The following is a 19,033-nucleotide window of genomic DNA, read 5'->3' on the forward strand; positions in this document are numbered from 1 at the left end:
AGGGTAAAGTGTGGTTGTGTCATATTGACTGTTTGTGCAAAAACGCCTCTAAGGTGCATCAGTGGAATTCAGTGGAAATACGCTGTATTAGAAGTGCTGCCCTGTTTTGGGTAGTTAGTTGCTCAGTCCATCTCCAGCACAGCATGAGCTGAGTCTACCAAGCTGCTGAAACTGCATCATAATTTGGATCTCTCTGCAGGAAGACAAACTCATATCATTAGAGTCCTTCAAAGCAGTGTGTGTGTGTGTGTGTGTGTGTGTGTGTGTGTGTGTGTGTCAAACCCACACAGCTTCACTCTGCATTCAGTTGTTCTAGACCAATGGTGACGGTTTGAAAACAGAGTATGAAGAAGAAAAGGGAAATCGTTTCCCCCTCAAATGCGGAGAACACAGAAAACAAGATAGTGGGTTTGGAAATCCAGTGAAAACTGACACAGAACTATATTACAGTGGTGCCTCACAAGACGAAAAGAATCCGTTCTGTGATTCTTCGTCTAGCGGTTTTTTCGTCTTGCAAAGCAAGCCCATTGATGGATTAGCGGATTAGCGTTATTAGCGGCTTTTAGCGGCTTCTAGCGGCTTCTAGCGGCTTATCTGCTGATCGGATCAGCTGATAAGCGGCTTAGCGGCTTAGAAAAAGGGGGGAGGGGAAAAAACCAGCAGGAACTCGCAAGACATTGTCATCTTGCGAAGCAAGCCCATAGGAAATTCGTTTTGTGAAGCACCTCCAAAACGGAAAACTCTTTCGTCTAGTGAGTTTTCCGTCTTATGAGGCATTCGTCTTGCGGGGCACCACTGTACTTAGGTATAGCTCACAGTGAGGTAGTAAGGCAGAATTGTACCACTTTAGATTGCAGGTGAGAAAAGATCGTGCAGATGTTTCAGTTTATGCAAATAAAAAACCCTGAGGACAAAAAACTAGCAAGTCAAACAAATGCCTGTTCTTTTGCCTGCAGTGCTGGTTTTCGATGTGCAGGGATATATATTCATGTGGCATGAACCAGCCTTGACATCGGTTTAACACCTCAGCAAAAACCAAGAATTAGCATGCCACTGTGCTGATGAGCCATTCCTTCAAACCCCAGGCTTGCCAATCACACCACTGATACGTTCATCGAGGCAGAATGAACAGAATGTCTGCCTGAGACAGACGTTCTCTAGCCTCCTGGCCCAAATATTTCCATGAGCCCATTTGCAAAAGATTTATGTTTAAATTGGAAATTTTTCACGACTGGACGGCACAAGGCAGTGTTTGTAGAACAAATGGCGTTTAAAAAACCCCAAGGGGCTGGATTGGTTCAGCATCAAGCAAGACTCTTCCGTAAGCCAGCTGATGTTCTTTTAATGAGCGCTGCTCGTCAGGGATCATCCTTGCAACTTGCTGTATAAAAGAACAGTTTGCTGTGAGTTTATAAAGCAGCCTCTCTTTTGAAAGGGTTGAGGCACTACACCAGCCTCAGATGTGCAAAACAGACACTTATTTGAACGGAAAGGGGGAAATGAGATGCCAGGTTTTTCCTCCCCTCGTTCCACATTATGGTTGTTGTCGCTACTATCATTATTAGTTGCCTGTCTGTTGTTTGACAGGCTGTGTTGCATCTGTGCATCACAAGCTACATTAGCTCACACGGAAAGGAAAAAAATCCTACTGGACTGTGAGCTCCAACATGGCTTAAGCAAGGAAGTGGGTCCACCAAAAGACGGCAGGTCACTGTAGGCTGCAGGTCAGCTGACATTTTCATGTGTGAAGTTATCCCACTGAAATGAGGGTCTGGTTAGGGATCTCTTGCGTTCCTTACCATTGGGATATCAAAAGGAGGTTCCGATGCAAATCAGTGTGATAAGTTCAAAGCATAAGCATGCTAATGTTCGTGTCCCCCCTCTTTTGTTGTTGTTGTTGCTTTGCGGAAACGGCGCCTTTCTTTTGCCAAATGTAGCTTTATTGATGTCAAGTTTGACAAGCGAAACTACTTTACGAATGCAGCTGTCTGAGGCTGCAGACCTGATTGCTTTCAACTAAAACCCAGTACCAGCTCTTCAGATGACTCAAAAGCTTTTTTAAAAAAAATAAAAATAAAAAGACTGTAAAGAGGAACGCTTTTAGTAGCTTTGTCATTAAACTGCTTTTCACAGCTCTTAATGTTATTTGTTGCTGGAGGTTACATTATAATCCTTTTTTCCCTTTTTTGTGCACCAGAAATAGCAACTCAATCAGTGTGCTCAAGGGCTAACATTTTCTGTGCAGAGGACCTGTGGTTTTCCCTTCCCATAGAGGTCTGAGGTTAAGTAGCAGACTGCTACCACAGACCCACATGAAGCCTTTTTTAAAAAAGCTGTAGCTGAAGGATGGCCGCCAAAGCCATATCTCAGTAGCCAAAAGCAAGGGCAGCACTCACCACGGGGCCTATAGCATGCCCGAGCCCTGCATCTCTCCTGGGAGAGACGTGGTGGCTTGGGTGCGCACAGGCTCTGCACTGCCCATATGGTCCACCCACTGATCCCCCCTCAAGCTGTAGGTCAGCTGAGTGGGAGGAGGCAGGCAGACTCTGGAGGCCCCACGGTGTGTCCCCGCCCCCATGGGTGGTTCGCCCCATTCCTGGGCACGCCACCCCAGGCGCCCGAGTGGCTTCCTCCACCGCTGGCCAGAAGTCCCAGGTTCAATCTCTGACCTCTCCTCGAGGCCCTTAGGAGTCACTTTCTATCAGAGTAGATGATAACTGTTCTAGAACGGCAAATAATGTGACCTGATGTAAACAGGCCTGGCTGTGGGTGGGCTTTGGCACTAGGCAATAGTGGTCTGCATGGTGAGGGGGAGCTAACTTGTGATGGAAAACCAAGATTTGGCACCCCTGTGGGTGCTCCACCTGCCTTGGCACCTCCACTGCTGGCAGAGAAGCAAATCTCACCAGAATCCACCAAGCGACCTAGGTAAGGGAGGCTTAAAGCAGATAGGGCAGCACCTTCCCGTTTCGCCTCAGGCAGCAAAACAGGACATGGCATCCCTGAGGTGGAGCAAAGGAGCCTTCTCCCAATGCTGGGGCTATTGCAGTTTACCTGTGCTGAGGACCCACCTAGAATGAGCTGCTCTGCTCAGTAGGGCTGACACTCAACCAAGTCTGTAGAGATCGTGTTTTTACTAATAAAGAGTTATCTCCGTCTTTGAACTGTACAAAGGTAAACATTGTATTTGTTGCTCGGCCCACTTTTGCCTCCTGCTCCTGCTCAGCAGCAGCATGTAGCCCTCAGAAAGTTGCCCAGAAGGGAATGAAGCCCTCTGGCTGGAAAAGATTCCCCAACCCAACTCCAATGTATGCATGCTGGGAGCAGGACTGGTTGCAATTCAGATGCTGGCACCAGCAGGATGTAGACCTAGTCATCATGGCGGTGGCAGCAATGGGCCCTGCATTTGCCAAATTATACCACGCGTTGGCATCATGCATGGTTGTAAGGTAGTTTCCTGTGTTCTTTTGGCAAGTGTTAACATTACAAATCCGGGGCCAAGGCAGACCGCACACTTTTAAAAATTAAATAGGTGTTTGCTGAGTTTAATGAGTTCAACGAATTTAACTCGAACCCAACAGGACACTTCTCGTTCTCCCCTGCAAAATGTGTCTTTATCAGTGTTCATATCGGTAGGATACCCTAGAGAGAGAAAAGAATTTTACAGTCTGATCAGTTATATAATGCCCATTTACCAGTAATAAGATTAAAGTCTTGTAACAATTCTCATTTGTGTTTAAGACTTGAATATTCATGTTCCTGTATAAACAATAGCAATCCAGTGCAATACAATGCAATATAACTTCTCTCCCCACAGCCCAGCTCCACTCTTGGATGTGAGCTGCCGGGCGGGGGGGGGGGGAGAGAGAGATCTCAAGTGGTAGAATACAAGATAAGTAAGGCTGGAATGTGGGTGGGTGTTCCTTTAGAAGACGAATAGACCAAAATATCTCTAACCTTAAGCTGGGGGTGGAGAAACATTTAGTTGTCTCTGCATTTCTAAACCAACCAGCCTAATCAGTTAAATAAAAGGAAATCAGTTAAAACTATAAAATCAGAATCCAGTTAAAATGCCTGCTGGAATGTTTTTTTAAGTCTTCAGTAGGTGCTGGAGGTACAACACGGAAGGGCCCTCTCTGACCTTAAATGGATCTAATGGGGGATTTATCTTTTCTTCTCATATCCTTTGTAATCCGTTCAGATCAAAACATTTTTATCAGTGATAAGTTTAAATTAAAAACGGTGCACAAAAAAGCTACATCTGTCCTAGGAAAATGAGCTACCTAACTTAATACAGATTTGTTCAGAGCTTTGAACTATGAGTAATGAATCTTTCAGACAATTTATTCAAGCAGAACTGAAATAGAATCTACTTAAATACATCTAGCGGTAGAGCTAAAACCTCCTAACTTGAACAGTTCCAAGATTCGTGAACATTCTAATTGGATACAGCTACAGAAAAATGTTGTTTGACTTTAATAAAAAAAAAAAAGGCTGTGGAGATGACTAGAATAATAACACTTTCGACTAAAGTTACCATCAGTGTGTGTTTAGTTGATTAATTGCCTTTTGATTGATTAATTGCTTTATTAAGCCATGAATATCAATGCAATTGCTGTTTTGAAGATGTGTAATGAAGATAGGTTTTCAGACTAAATAAAGCAGACAAAGCATTTTTTTTCATCTGATTATCTCAAATTGTTCCTAAAAGAATAACATCTACCCTAAACCAGTTTATTTAAGGAGCAACTTTAGTTTAAAATGTATGCAAATCCATATGGGATTAGGAGCTAACTGTCTTTAGTGATTAATCAGCAGCAGTTAATAGTTTGAGACTTAATTTGCAACCTTCCTTTTCTGTTGAGCCAGATTTTGTTAACCCAGCACTATCAACCCTATTCACTGGTGCTCCCAATGCTCTTAGGCAAAAGCCTTTCTCTACCTGTGTTGCCATAGCTGCCCAACAACAATGTTCTTTGAGATGAGCATTGACTCTTGACATTTTATCCACGGAAACATAAGAAACTGCCTTATACCACATTGGTCACTTGGTCCACCTGGTTCAGTACTATCTACACTGACCAGAGGCAGCTATACAGGGTTTTCCAGAAGGGACATTCCCACCCTACCTGAGACATTCTGCATGCAAAACAGATGCTCTACCACTGAACTATTACCCTTACCCAGCCACTCTGTTGCTGAGCGAGCTCCCCGGTCCTAAGAAATCCTGCTAGCTTTGTATCACGAGTCTTTTCATACAAGAAAATATGGAGTCATACAATTGTAGTAGCAGTAACGGTGAAAAGCTGTGTTCTCTCTTTTTTTTAATAATAATTTTTATTAAGTTTTCCATTTAACAATCCAATCATATCACATTAATTATTCCAAATTATACCAATACATATCATAAAGTCCAAATATTTTGCCAAATTATAAATTTTTGTTGGGGTTCCCATGCTTCGAGTTCAGTAGGGTCCGATCATCTCATATTTCTGCTGCTTTTAGTCTTCACCAGTCCCATCTTTCAATCTTCTTGATGTTTTCCTTTTTCTTCTTAATAGCCTCTGAGTTGTTTCCACAGGCGAGTTAAAGTAAGCAGTATTATGCTTCTGTGTGAACTTTGTAAGGCTCTCCCTTTTTTAAAAAGCTGGTAAGTCTTTTGTTGAAAAGCTGGGTTCTCAAGGACTTACATCTCAACTGTCCCAATTAAATTGGGACATCCCATTTTGGGGGGCCGTGCTCTGGATACAGGGCTCCACCTGTCCCTTCTGATTCCAGACCTTCTTTGCATGTCCTCCAACAAGTCTCAGCAGAAAGGTGGGATGCACGGTGGGCAAAACCACATGAGATTGCAGTGCCCCAAACCGCATATTTCTGGGCACTGTGCTTTCGCTTGGATCACATGACTCGTGCAGGAACATGGCCCCAAAAGACACGCATCCCTGTTTTCCACTGGGACATGTTGGAGGGTGTGTAAGGAAGGTCTGGAATAAGAAGGGACAGGTGGAGCCCCCTATCCAGAGTTCTCCAGCAGTTCCCAGGGACAACGTGCTGATGAAGGTCAAGATTCTTAAAACTAATATTCAATTGTATAATGCAAAAAAAACCCAACTTAATTAAGAGCATTTGTGGTGGGTGGGTGTTTTAGATATCACTCAGTAAATACAGCAGCACTAGAATATAGAATGGAGTCATTTTTATTGAAGGATTTGTGCTTTGGGAGTGCATTTGTACTGTATGGGCTTATATACTTGGTTACAACGGTAATCATTGTGTAGAAACAGGGAGCTGGCTAGCGATGGGGTGCTCCTAATGAAAAAGGGTTCACCAATGTGCAAGGATAAGCATATGAGCGAGGAGAGTGGAGCAGCACTCATTGGCACTCCACCCTACACCATTCCCTCTCCAAGCCTTGCCATGGGTCAAGCGCCTGTCGGCAGCGGGAGGGTCTGCCAAACATGCCCAGCCTGTCCTGTGAGCTGGAACCCTGGGTTCTCACATTCAGCAGGAAGACCCACTGCAGGCAAACCATCAACTAGGTGATGGGTGAACCTGTCCGTTCAGATTTCTCTTTTTTCCTAAGCTCAAATTAGCTATCCACATTTCTGCATCAGTTTACAAATTGTTATTTTTTCAAAACCTTTTATGAGAATTGATCAGCATTTTTAAATGCCCATTTTGCCCAATAGATACTTGTGTCTGTGCAAATTTCCCCAGAGCAATTCGTTTTTGTATTTTATTTTCACAAATGTAGTTTTATGCACATTTCTGTACACTTTGCAGAACCTCATCGCCTTTGTAAATTTCAAAGGAAAACTCCATTTTGATTTGTGTTTTGTTTGAGAAAGTGAAAATTGGGTAGTTCCATGTAAAAAATGTGAACCAAATTTCTCCCCCAACCCTACTTGTCAGCCCCATGGACAGTCTTGAGAAGCGACTAGAAAACAATGAGGAATGTTATCTCCCCTCCCCACCCCAAAAAGCACCACTTTTTTTTAATCAGACTAGCAAAATTATTCAAATGTATTTTCTGGTGAGTAAATAATGCTGTTGAATTTCACTTGCAAATGTTGGAATGGGGGGGGGAGGATTTGTGGATATGCTTTAATGTACGCTTACTGTCAGTTTTTCAGAATACATAGCTTGTTGTACCATAGCATTGAGCCAAGAAGAAAGCAAGAGCTTCTTTGTTATTTTACTTCAGAACTGGTATTTTGCTCTGCTATTATATGCAGGTTTATGGCTACGTTCTCACAGTCATTAATAGTTCTCCCAAATAGTGAAACCGGTTTCTAAACAGCTCTGCTATAAGTCCTGTAATCGAAAATGGGCTCGCGTTTCTATTTTCTCTTTGATGTTTGTCGAAGCAAAATACAGCTGTTAACGTTACTGTACATTTCAGAAACAGTAAAGCAGGAAAACATTACTAAAAACAAGTTTCCCCTTGTCACTTATTCTGGCATGTATTGCATATTGCTACAACATTTCTTCATTTGCCAATGGAAGCAGGGGAAAGTATTTCAGCCAGCTATTTATATAGATATGTATGTTTTCCTAACAAAAAGATCAAAGTAAGCTAATGGCAAATGACTGTGTGATGATTATTTTGGTCTGACCACTTTAGGTTTCATTGACATTTGGATGCTATGAGTGGACAAGGCCAGTAGGAATCAGCCTTGGGTGGTAATCCTACAAGGATGCTTATGTAAAAGGAAGAAAGGTTTTTAAAAAATCAATGCCCATAATAGTATAGCAAAGTTCTGCTAAAAAGGAAAATGATTTTCATGCCTGTTGTATATGTCAAGTTACCTTCAGTATTGTGGACCATCCTATACCCACTTCCTTGGGAATAAACACTATTGAACATAATAGGACTTACTTCTGTGTAGACGTATCTAGGATTGCAGTGTAAAATCCAGAGATGAAGACTTGTGCGTTGCAAAGTAGGAAGTCTGCACATACATTACTTTCAGTGTGAGAGATTATTATTAAAAATAGTCATGTTTGGCTATGATTACAATACAGACATCACAGAAACATAAAAAACACTCTGCTGACATCTTACCATGGCTTTATGGTGACTGAATATAGACTGGGGAGGATGTCTTTCCTCTGAAGTGTTCCTTGTAAATGTAATTACTTGCCACTGACCTCTATTCATTTCCCCCTTTCCCAATATTACTGTTAGACTATCCAGCAGCTCAAGTGAAGAACTCTCCAAGAAATAGTTGTGTTTAATTCCATGAAATGTTTCTCATATTTGGTTTAAAGACTCATCAGCAGTGAACATATTCAGAACATATTTAGAACATATTTTTAGCTGCTTCATCTATAACAGTTCATAAAATATGTTGTCCCACATTGGCTGCCCTTGTGGGGACAGGGAACAGCAACAACAGTGAACCAACTGCAGCTGTTTCAAGCCATCAGAAATCTCTTAATCCCTTGGTAAAATTCCACAACTACTAAAGTGATTCTGGCATCATTTTATCATTATGGTGGTGAACTTAGAAACCACATTCTTGCTTGCCCCCTTGTAAGTTCTTTTAACTCTTAACAAATTACAGCTCCCAGAATTCTTTGGAGGACATTGTGTTTGTTGGATATGCTTTAAACATGCAGTGTTGATCTGACCTAGTCTAACCTCCATGCAAGCTTTGTGCAAGCAAGTCAGGATGAATGCTCAATAAACGAGTTATCTGGAGGAGTCCTTTGTGTTGAAGGTGCTGCAAGACTCTTTGCTGTTTTTGCTGTCACGGGCATACAGGGCTTACCTTCTGGTAAAGGACTGTACTTACTGTGTCAAAAATCATTGAGTGACTTCAGTGCCTAAAGGAGATAAATGGTGGTAGGTGGTGTGACATCAGTACAGCTCTCCATCCAGCATGACAACAGTAACTAAATTTCCAGCCACTGAGATACAAATAGAGCTTGTGCTATATAAGCAGATGAATGATTAGGCCATGAAACTTATCTGGCAATTCAGTGGAGATCCCAAGGTCTGTGTATTGGCAGAGGTCATCAAATAAGCAGAATAGCACTTGTGTAGCATCAGTTTAATCTCTTCCTACCTGCGATTTATTTTTATTCAGTAATTTCTCAGTCATTTCAGGATCATCTTCCAGGTCTGCAAAACTGAGTTAAAAATAGGAAAGGAGCCCCCCCCCCCAGCTTTCCTTAGTTTCAGAAATTGTTGTAAAAATATAGGTTTGCCATGCCCATGCACTGTTGAGATCATGCCTTTGTACCGAGCAAATATAGGAGGAAAAGTAATATTCCACATACAGCCTTCTAGCACATCCCTGAAAATAGCCCCAGATTAAATGTGTGCAATTCAGGCTATATCAAATAAAGACAGCAAATCATGAAACATTATGAGAGGAAAGCTAAAGAGAATTTACAAGTAGCTAGCTAAACAGTAATAATAATAAATCACTGATTATTTAAAAAGCGAGCTGTAGAGGTCTATGAAAATTCCCAGGAGCACCAACCAGTCAAGAATAGTAGTTAAAACCAGCATGATCCAAATGGTAGATTAATGGCCACTAGAACTGCTTGCACCAGACAACCTTACTTAAGTGATGAACATGCCATACTCTCCTACTGGTCATCCAAACATGAGAGATGCTTCAGTTTCCCATCATATTGCATTGCACTAGGTCAGGGAAGAGGTACCCATGGCCTTTCAGGTGTTGTTGGACTGCATCTCCCATTGGTCGCACTGGCTGGTGCTGATAGGAACTGGAGTCCAACAACATTCCATGGACCAGCCTGCTCTGTTGCTTCTGTTCTAGCATTGGTCACATCCATGAAATACAAATATTTACATGGGGAAAGATTCACTATAGAATGATTTGAGAGAGTGAATTAATGGCAGCCCATACTTACCTGTTATGCAAAAAAAAAAAATCACTTATCCAAACATGAGGAATTAGTACCCAATCCTCACTATACACACCATGGATTCAAATATCCAGACAGCGACACCTGCATGTAGTACTGTAAGCAGCCTTAAACAACCCTTACCTTTCTGTGTTTTGTTGGTCCACAGCAGCCATTTCACCAGGAACCATGGCAGGAGAGAGAATGGGAGAGACAAATAGTGGGAGAAGAGCATTTCTCCTTCTTTGTTTGCCTTTTGCAAGATTTCAGAGGGTTTTCCTGGTTTTTTTCATCATTTTGAGGTCAAAAATCTGTGGTCTAGAACACATTAGAAATTTTCCCATAAGAGTCAACAGAAATTGTTGGCTCATTATGATAGTGGAACCTGTGTGTAGTGGTTATTACATAATAAACAGTGGGTGGTATTCAGCTACATTTGACCCAGAGTAGGCCTATTGAAGTTAATGGTCCTGGCTTAGCTATGTTCATTAATTTCAATGGGTCTACTCTAAGTAAAATAGTGGTGGACAAACGGTCCTTCAGAGAACATTATATGCCATCACTGAACTTCTCATTAAGGAATGCCTAGCAAGTTTCCAAGGCAGCCTAAGGTTCTCTGAATAGTATGAAAATTACCTCCTAGATTGCAGGGGCCTCAAGCTGTCCTAGGACTGTAGAGTTGGAAGAGTTCCCATGGGTCTTCCAGCATAACCCTTCATTGAACTTTAACTACTATCATCCCTGGCAATTGGCCATACTGTCTGGGGCTGATGGCAATATGTGGATGGCCACAGGTCCTCCATCTCTGCCCTATGACACTGGGCCATTTCTATCAATGACTTTTGTTGTTTTCAAACTGTGAAGAGGGGGGAAATCTACTATACTAAAAGGGAGAATCTTGATCTGTCTTCTAACTCCCACCCATGCATACACCTTTGTGATCTCAGACTTGCTGTGATCTTTATTCCATTTTCTAAGCTGCAAGAGCAATAGCAACTGAGTGGATCTTTGGAGGATGTAGTTCTCCAAGTACCACTTAATTTAAATTAGGCTTCTGCAGGAGGGCAAATGCTGTATTGGATTTCTTCCCTAGACAATTGCCAAAAGCATGTTTCTCAAGAGTTGATAGCAGAGGTCCTGCAGAACTTCAGCTTGAAGTCCAAGTAATGTGAGCCCTTTTAAATTAACTTGCACTGGCTTTGGCAATAAATCTTCCTTTATAAATGGCCCAGGAAATATAAGCATATGATCACTGTTCTCACAAAGGGACTTCACATATGACAGGTAGGGCTGAAAACCCCCACAGATAACTAATTCATACCATGTTGGCCAAAATTAAAACATTAAAATTTCATAGATATAATCAGATAATGAAAAATGTTCCTTTTCATTTTAGACCTTGGATGTTAGACGCTTCTCCTTGCTAAGCTATTGATTTAGGCTGCTGTGATTTTTACCTTCATTTTGTGGGAAAGAAACTTTCTGAAGTCAAAGGACATGAAGCATTAACTGGACAGAGCATCAGGGAATACTCTGCTAGGGGAAATTGGCTAGAGCAAAGAGCCAGGAATGGGCCTAATTGGTCTTTTCCATCTCTTAGTCCTCTGACATGATGACAACTGTTCTGAAGTTTATTTTCAAGCAGACACACACATAAATAACATCTGTGGGAGTCATGAGCATGTACAACAGCAAAAACAAATCTCTAAAGAATAGAGTCAAATAAAACACATTATTCTGAGTGATCAACCTCCTCATATTTTAAGCTTGCACTCAACCAGAACTAGTTTTCTCTCCCTCCCTCTCTTGCTAGTTAAGTGAATTTAAGTGAAGCAGGCTGAAACAGGAAATACCAGAAATACTTTAATATCCTGTACTGTTGAAACCACACAATATGGTCCATATCACATTTGGATAGTAAAGTGGATGTGTGGGTTCTATTGTAACCATTGAAATGACAGTCATACATAGGAACACAAATACTTTGATTTATGAGTGTTCCCTTGTTTCAATAAACCAGTTAAGATGAACCACAGTTTAGGGTTCAGGGATAACCTCAAACTGCAGTTACTCAAAGGCAAAAACTTTGCACCAGAAGAGGAAATGTAAGGGAAACCCTTGTGAGCTTGAAGCTCACATAGGCTCATTCTTGTAACAATAAACTATGATTTATCATTATGTTTGAGTTCAGGATTCATGTGTTATATAGTGTAGTGGTTCACCTTTGAGCTGGAAATTTTCAAATACCTCTTCATCTATATGTCTCAAACTTCAGTCTTCAAGATGGAGATAAAAATATTAGTCTACCTTACAAGGTTCTTCTAATAATTGCTAATGGTGAAGTCTGAGAGACGTTTCAAAGTTTGAGGAAGAAATTGGAACATGCATTGCCTTCATTCCAATGGATGTTTCCCTTTAAGACAAATAATGCATTCAAACCACCTTCATCATACTTCTCTGTCCTTGGCACACAGTTAGATGTTCTGTATAAATAATAAGTATTGTCTTAATAACTCAATTATTTCTTTTTTCAACATGCCATTAAGTTTAACATTTTAGGTAACACCCTTATCGTAAACTTGCAGCTCTTCACCTTTAGTACAAATCTGATCAGATCTTGCAAGCAAAGCATTCCAAGCCTGGTCAATACTTGGATAAGAGATCCTCAAGGGAAATGCAGTATGCTTTTTAGAAATCGTTCAATAGGCGACATTCTTTTTAAGTCAGCACAGAACCAATCATCCAGCATATGGTGATGGGAGCCTCAAATGGAAAAAGCATGCTCCTTAAATTCCTCACCTGCCACATCGTATCGTAATGATGGAAACACAGCTTGCATGTTTTAGCTTTTAAGTTGAGAGCATTATGTGAGTTGGTGACACTGTCCCTGCACTCGATGGCCAGCAAGTAAAACCGCAGCATGTCCTTCAAGGTGAAAGATATTGCATATGCAAAGATAGTAAGCAACACTTCAGAGCACAATGTGTGCTCTGAAGTGTGCAGTTGTAAAATGCTTCATGCTGGCTTGTCCCAACATGGACCAACTCATCATAGCTTTTCTGCCAGCTGGTCATTCCTGTCTGTTAGGATATTTCCGTTCCACCTTAAAAGGGAGCAGGCTTTTGTAAGCAACAGAGTCTGCGCATGTCCTATTCACAGGATGTTTATGCTTGCTGTTTTTTCCTTTCGTTTTCTCAGTCGGCTCAGACACGCTGACAGAATGGACGTGTTTTCTTTTGTTCTGTTAAACGCTAAATAAAGTCTGTAAATTATGCTCTTCTGCTCTTCTGTGATGCAAGCTTTCGGCTGCGTTTCTGCTGATAAAGAGGGTGCACCAGCCTAGGAATGATGCCAGGAATTTCCAAAGGCTTTGTGCCCCTAACTGTTGGATCTGCGTGAGTACGGGAGGCCGATGGACATCCAGAACTCCAGCTTGGGGGCTCATGATGGTCACTATCTCCCTGGCAGTTTCCCAACAACAAGGTTTCGGGCCCAGATTCACGGCACCTACAGGAGAGTAAAGCTGCAACAGACTGCGTTTGAGGTATGAAGGGGGGAAAAGCGAAAGCAAAGGGGCGCTTTTTCTGTTATACCTCGGCAAAGAGCCTTTGAACTCCGGCAAGGCTTAATTGGCCTGGGAGCCGAGCCAAAGAGTTCGTGATTAATGGGCTGCCAAGATAAGGAGTCTTTCAACTTAAAATAGACTCGCGGCTAAAGTAAAAAGCTGAGATGGATCTCTTACAGACCTCAGAAACTGCTCCGTGTCCACTAAAGCTGAATGGCCACAATTATCAGACCTGGGCAAGGTACTGTGAGGGCCAGATGAGAAGGCTTGGAGTGTGGAATACTGTTTCTGAGAACCCCCCAGCCCCTGTGACAGATGAGTGGAAAGCACAGGATTCGAGAGCCATGGGAATAATTTTGCTCTCAGTAGCTCCTGAAGAGTTAATCACCTTGGCTGGCAAGGCAACTGCCCGTGAGATGTGGGATGGGCTTAAAGCCTGTCATCTCCGACGAGAGGCTGGGTCTGTGTTGCTTTATTTCAGAAAGCTGCACAGGAAGCGTTTGGAGCCAGGGGAAGATCTTAGAGCCCACGTTTTACAGTTGCAGCATCTCAGACAGGAATTGGCTCAGAGAGGTTTCAATATGCCTGAGTCACTGTTTGCTATTCTCATCCTGGACTCCCTGGATGAAAGCTATCATGCCGTGGCAAGTCAGCTGGCGACCCTCCCTGCGCAAGACCTTACTGCTACAAAGGTCTTGGCAACTTTGCAGAATGAATACGATAGAAGGAATGCAGCTGAGTCGGCTTGTGCGCTTCAGGGGGAGCAAAGTGGGACAACATTCCAGCCTCCAGGGGGAGCCAAAGCGTTGGCAGCTGTGAAGTGCTGGAACTGTGGGAACCAAGGTCATACTCAGAGGTTTTGTCCAAAGACTGGAAATAAACAGAAGAAAAAGCCTGCAGGTGGCCCGAAGCAGAAGGGGGGTGGAAAGCCCGCGCCAGGGAAAAACAAAGCGATGTTTGCTGGCACAGCTTCACCAAAGGCTAAAGGCACGTCTGCTGGCCAGGAGCAGCAGGGGGGCAAGCTGCAAAAGCCCAAACCGCTGGAAAACAAGGGTTTGCTTGCTGTAAAGACTGCTCCAACTGCCAAAGGCAGGTTTATTGTGGACTCAGGTGCCAGCCGCCACGTTTCCAAGGACAGGCATCTCTTTATCTCCTTCAAGCCACAGGAAGGTGAGATCCACCTGGCTGATGGAAGGACGTTGCAAATTGCAGGAGAAGGGACTGTGAAACTTGCAAGTCTGCACACAACCATCAGCGGTGTACTTTTTGTTCCAGGAGCGGCGAGCAACTTGTTGAGCGTCCCACAGCTTACTGGGCGTGGTTTTCAGATTTCCTTCAAGAGGAGCGTCTGTGTCATCAGTAAAGGCAAAGAGGACTATTTGCATGCAAAGTTTATGGATGGTTTGTTCCATATAACTTATGATGACACTGTTGTTGTGAATAATGCTGATTCTTGTTGTGTTGCACAAACTAACAAAGTTCTTCATGCAGGTTGCATTCACGATGCGCATCGAAGGTTTTGTCACCTCTCTTGGAAGGCACTGGCCAAGATGCCAGAGGTGGTTGAAGGTTTGAACATCAAACCTTGTAAATTTCACATGAAATGTGTATCTTGTGCAGAGAACAAGGTGAAGGTTGCTCCAAAAGGCAAGGAGTCTAGCAGGCAGGCTTCCAAACCCTACCAGCTAGTGCATGCGGACCTGGTTGGTCCACTTGCGCCCTCTATAGGAGGAGCAAGGTACTTCATGATTCTGATTGATTCCTTTTCCAGGTACATTCATGTGTATTTGCTCGAACAGAAATCGCAAGCGTTTCCGAAGTTTAAGGAATTCTGTGCTTGGTTGGAAAATGTGCAAGGTAAACGTATTTGTTGTTTTTTTACTGATCGGGGCGGGGAGTTTACTTCTCAGCAGTTTGAAGCTTTCCTGACTGAGAAGGGAATCCAGCATGACATGTCAACGCCCAGATCGCCATGGATGAATGGGCTTGCGGAGAGAGCAAATCAAACATTGCTGCAAGGAATCAAAACCTTGTTGCATGATGCCAATCTCCCTGATAAGTTTTGGGGGGAGGCTCTGGGGAATTTGGTTTACACCGTTAATCGCAGATTGTCATCACCCATTGGTTGTACCCCCTATGAGAAGATGTTTGGCAAGAAACCCAACACCAAACACATGAAAATATTTGGTTCGGACATGTGGGTACGCACACAACAAACCAACAAGCTTGGGAAGCGTGGGGCACATGGTTTGTTCATGGGGTACGAAAAAGGTGCATACAGGGTATGGATGACTGACTCTAAGTCCATTAAGTTCACAAGGAGTGTTGAGTACAATCCTAAGTGGGGGGAAAATGTGGGAATTTTCCAGAGTTACCCAGAGGAGGATGAAGGTGATGTCAAGCAAGCAGCTAAAGCTGAGGAAGCTGCTGATGATGATGAGGATGATGATGATGATGATGATGATGATGATCAGAGTTCGGATTCCAGTTCAGTGGGCGGCGCTGCTGCTGCGGCTGCTGATGTCAGTGAAAGTGATGACACAGCAGACTACCAGAGCGCAAAGGCCTCAGTCAGACCATCTGATGCGTCTGACAATGAACTGGAAGAACCACTGTTCACCATTGGTCACTTTTCTCCTAAGAAAGAGGAGATGAGTCCAGAAGACTTGCGTCTAGTACGTAGGTCTGAAAGGGCGACCAAGGGCAGACCTCCAAAGAGGTATGCTGATGAGTTTGCTAAGACAGCAACTGCTGTTCTTAGTAGCTCAGAGAAGGTATGGGAACCTTCAAGCTTCAAAGAGGTTCAGGAGTTAACCTCTAAAGATGCTGAGCCTTGGCTAAATGCCATGAAGGCTGAAGTTGATTCCTTGAACAGGAACCAAACTTGGGAACTGGTACCGGTAGTCCCAGGAATGAGACTGGTTGGCAGCAAATGGGTCTTCAAGGCCAAGACAGACCAGAATGGCAAGGTAGTCAGACACAAAGCCAGATTGGTTGCCAGAGGTTTTTCACAGGTACCAGGACAGGATTACCACGAGACCTACTCACCCACAGTCAAATATGAGAGCATTCGGCTGATGCTCAAGATAGCTGCGGAGGAGAAACTGCATGTTTCCCACCACGACATTAATACAGCTTTTTTGTACGGGATTTTGAATGAACAGCTGTTCATGATTCCACCTGATGGGATGGAGATACAGAAGGGTATGGTCTGTAAACTGCGGAAATCCTTATATGGTCTCAAGCAGAGTGCCAGGTGTTGGAACACAAAACTCACTGAGACATTGCTTTCTCTAGGTTTTCACCAGGGCAAAGCTGATCCATGTGTGTTTGTCAAGGAGGAGGGGCAAAACAAACTGTATTGTTTATGTTTTGTTGATGATCTTCTGATGTTTTGGAAGAATCAGGCTTTTTATCAAAGCACCCTAGCTCAGCTGAAGGAGCACTTTGACATGAAGGATCTTGGTGAGGTATCCAACTATCTTTCTCTGCAGGTGGAGAGAGACCAAGCAGGTAATTTTCTGGTACACCAGGCACAGAAAATTGCTGATGTATTAACCAGGTTGAATTTGATTGATGCAAACCCAGCAGACACACCGATGGTGACAGGTTACCAGGTAGACAGTACTGCTGAAGCGTTTTCTGACACAACGCTATACAGATGCATTCTAGGCAAGCTGAATTTCATTGCCAGATGTTCAAGACCTGACATAGCTGTAAGCTGTAATCTGCTTAGCAGACATGCCAACAATCCTACGGTTCAGGATTGGAAAGCTCTGAAGCGCATAGCCCGCTATTTGAAAGGGACTATGCACTACAGGCTGAGGTTCACCAGTCAGAAGACTGGAGGTCTTGAAATTTTTGCAGATGCAAGTTTTGGAAGTGACACCACGGATGGTACAAGCACTTCTGGTGTGTGCTACATGTACAACCACTGCCTGTTTGACTGGTTGTGCAAGAAGCAGACAACAGTGAGCCTAAGTTCCTGTGAAGCAGAACTCAATGCTCTGTCATTTTCACTCATGGATTGTGAATGGTTGATGCAACTGTTTAAGGACATCAGGGTGTCTGTGAAATGTCCTATACAAGTGTATCAAGACAATAGATCGTGTTTGGCTTTGCTGAACTCCGAGAGTTGCAAGCAGAGAACCAAGTACTTGCAGATTAAGCTACATTGTGCAAGAGAGTGTATTCAGAAAGGACTGATTCAGGTGTCCTACATGGCAGGAAATGAAATTCCTGCTGATCTGTTGTCTAAGGTTGTTAACAAAGAACAACTAAAGGTTTATGTACAAAAGTTGCAATTGGGTGAACCACAGGTACAACAGGTTACACGGAAAGGGGGAGGATGTTAGGATATTTCCGTTCCACCTTAAAAGGGATCAGGCTTTTGTAAGCAACAGAGTCTGCGCATGTCCTATTCACAGGATGTTTATGCTTGCTGTTTTTTCCTTTCGTTTTCTCAGTCGGCTCAGACACGCTGACAGAATGGACGTGTTTTCTTTTGTTCTGTTAAACGCTAAATAAAGTCTGTAAATTATGCTCTTCTGCTCTTCTGTGATGCAAGCTTTCGGCTGCGTTTCTGCTGATAAAGAGGGTGCACCAGCCTAGGAATGATGCCAGGAATTTCCAAAGGCTTTGTGCCCCTAACTGTTGGATCTGCGTGAGTACGGGAGGCCGATGGACATCCAGAACTCCAGCTTGGGGGCTCATGATGGTCACTATCTCCCTGGCAGTTTCCCAACACTGTCCACTTTTAGTTTCATCCCCATAGTGTACCTTTCAATGTCAGTGCCACATCACTTCAATATAGTGCCATTTAGGAGCTTTTTGCCGTGTATATTCGCTTAACACACAGCACATTACCTGCTAGACTGAGTTTGTGGCAGGGACTGCTCTGCAAAATCTAAGATCAGACCACTGTGATTGGACTGGGCCCTGGGCAGCTTAGAGACCAGGAAGGATGGAGATTCCATTAAATCACATCCAGTTTAGCCCCCTGTCCTCTGTATTTTAAATGTGCATTATAGTCCCTTGCAGATGTGGCTCAAAGTGATGTTCCAAGGATAAGCAAGGCTGTTTATCCTTACAAATGCAGTATACAAAAAAAATTCTATATGTTTATGTTTTCCAACATGAAGAGGCTACAACACTATACCTATTTTGCTAGCTTTTCAGTGTCCTATTAATTTCTTTTATTTATTTCCATACTATGGGTGTGATGACCATGGAAGCCTATCTATACTTTCTGTTGTTGTTATTAAATTTATATACCGCTTAGTATATAAATTCTACAAGGAAGGCTCAAGCAGTATGTGGACCGAGAACTCCCAGAAGTGCAAGCTGGATTTAGAAGAGGCAGAGGAACCAGAGACCAAATTGCAAACATGCACTGAATTATGGAGAAAGCTAGGGAGTTCCAGAAAGACATCTACTTTTGCTTCATTGACTATGCAAAAGCCTTTGACTGTGTCGACCACAGCAAACTATGGCAAGTTCTTAAAGAAATGGGAGTGCCTGATCACCTCATCTGTCTCCTGAGAAATCTCTATGTGGGACAAGAAGCTACAGTTAGAACTGGATATA

The 19,033-nt window shown here is 43.0% G+C and overlaps 2 protein-coding genes and 1 long non-coding RNA gene across 7 annotated transcripts in view; all 3 read left to right on the forward strand.

Moving 5' to 3' along the window:
- Positions 1-19,033, forward strand: part of ST6GALNAC3 (ST6 N-acetylgalactosaminide alpha-2,6-sialyltransferase 3) — a 283,631-nt gene that overhangs the window by 235,774 nt on the left and 28,824 nt on the right. The gene's annotated exons all lie outside the window — the stretch shown is intronic.
- The window catches only part of ST6GALNAC5 (ST6 N-acetylgalactosaminide alpha-2,6-sialyltransferase 5), a 404,743-nt gene that overhangs the window by 214,057 nt on the left and 171,653 nt on the right, over positions 1-19,033 (forward strand). The gene's annotated exons all lie outside the window — the stretch shown is intronic.
- Positions 1,291-6,106, forward strand: LOC310710122. Its single transcript, XR_014527823.1, has 3 exons — positions 1,291-3,174; positions 3,247-5,308; positions 5,671-6,106. It is a non-coding gene; the product is annotated as an uncharacterized lncRNA (long non-coding RNA).

The sequence above is a fragment of the Podarcis liolepis genome (genome assembly GCF_965112155.1).
Source record: "Podarcis liolepis genome assembly, chromosome: 6".
Classification (NCBI taxonomy): domain Eukaryota; kingdom Metazoa; phylum Chordata; class Lepidosauria; order Squamata; family Lacertidae; genus Podarcis; species Podarcis liolepis.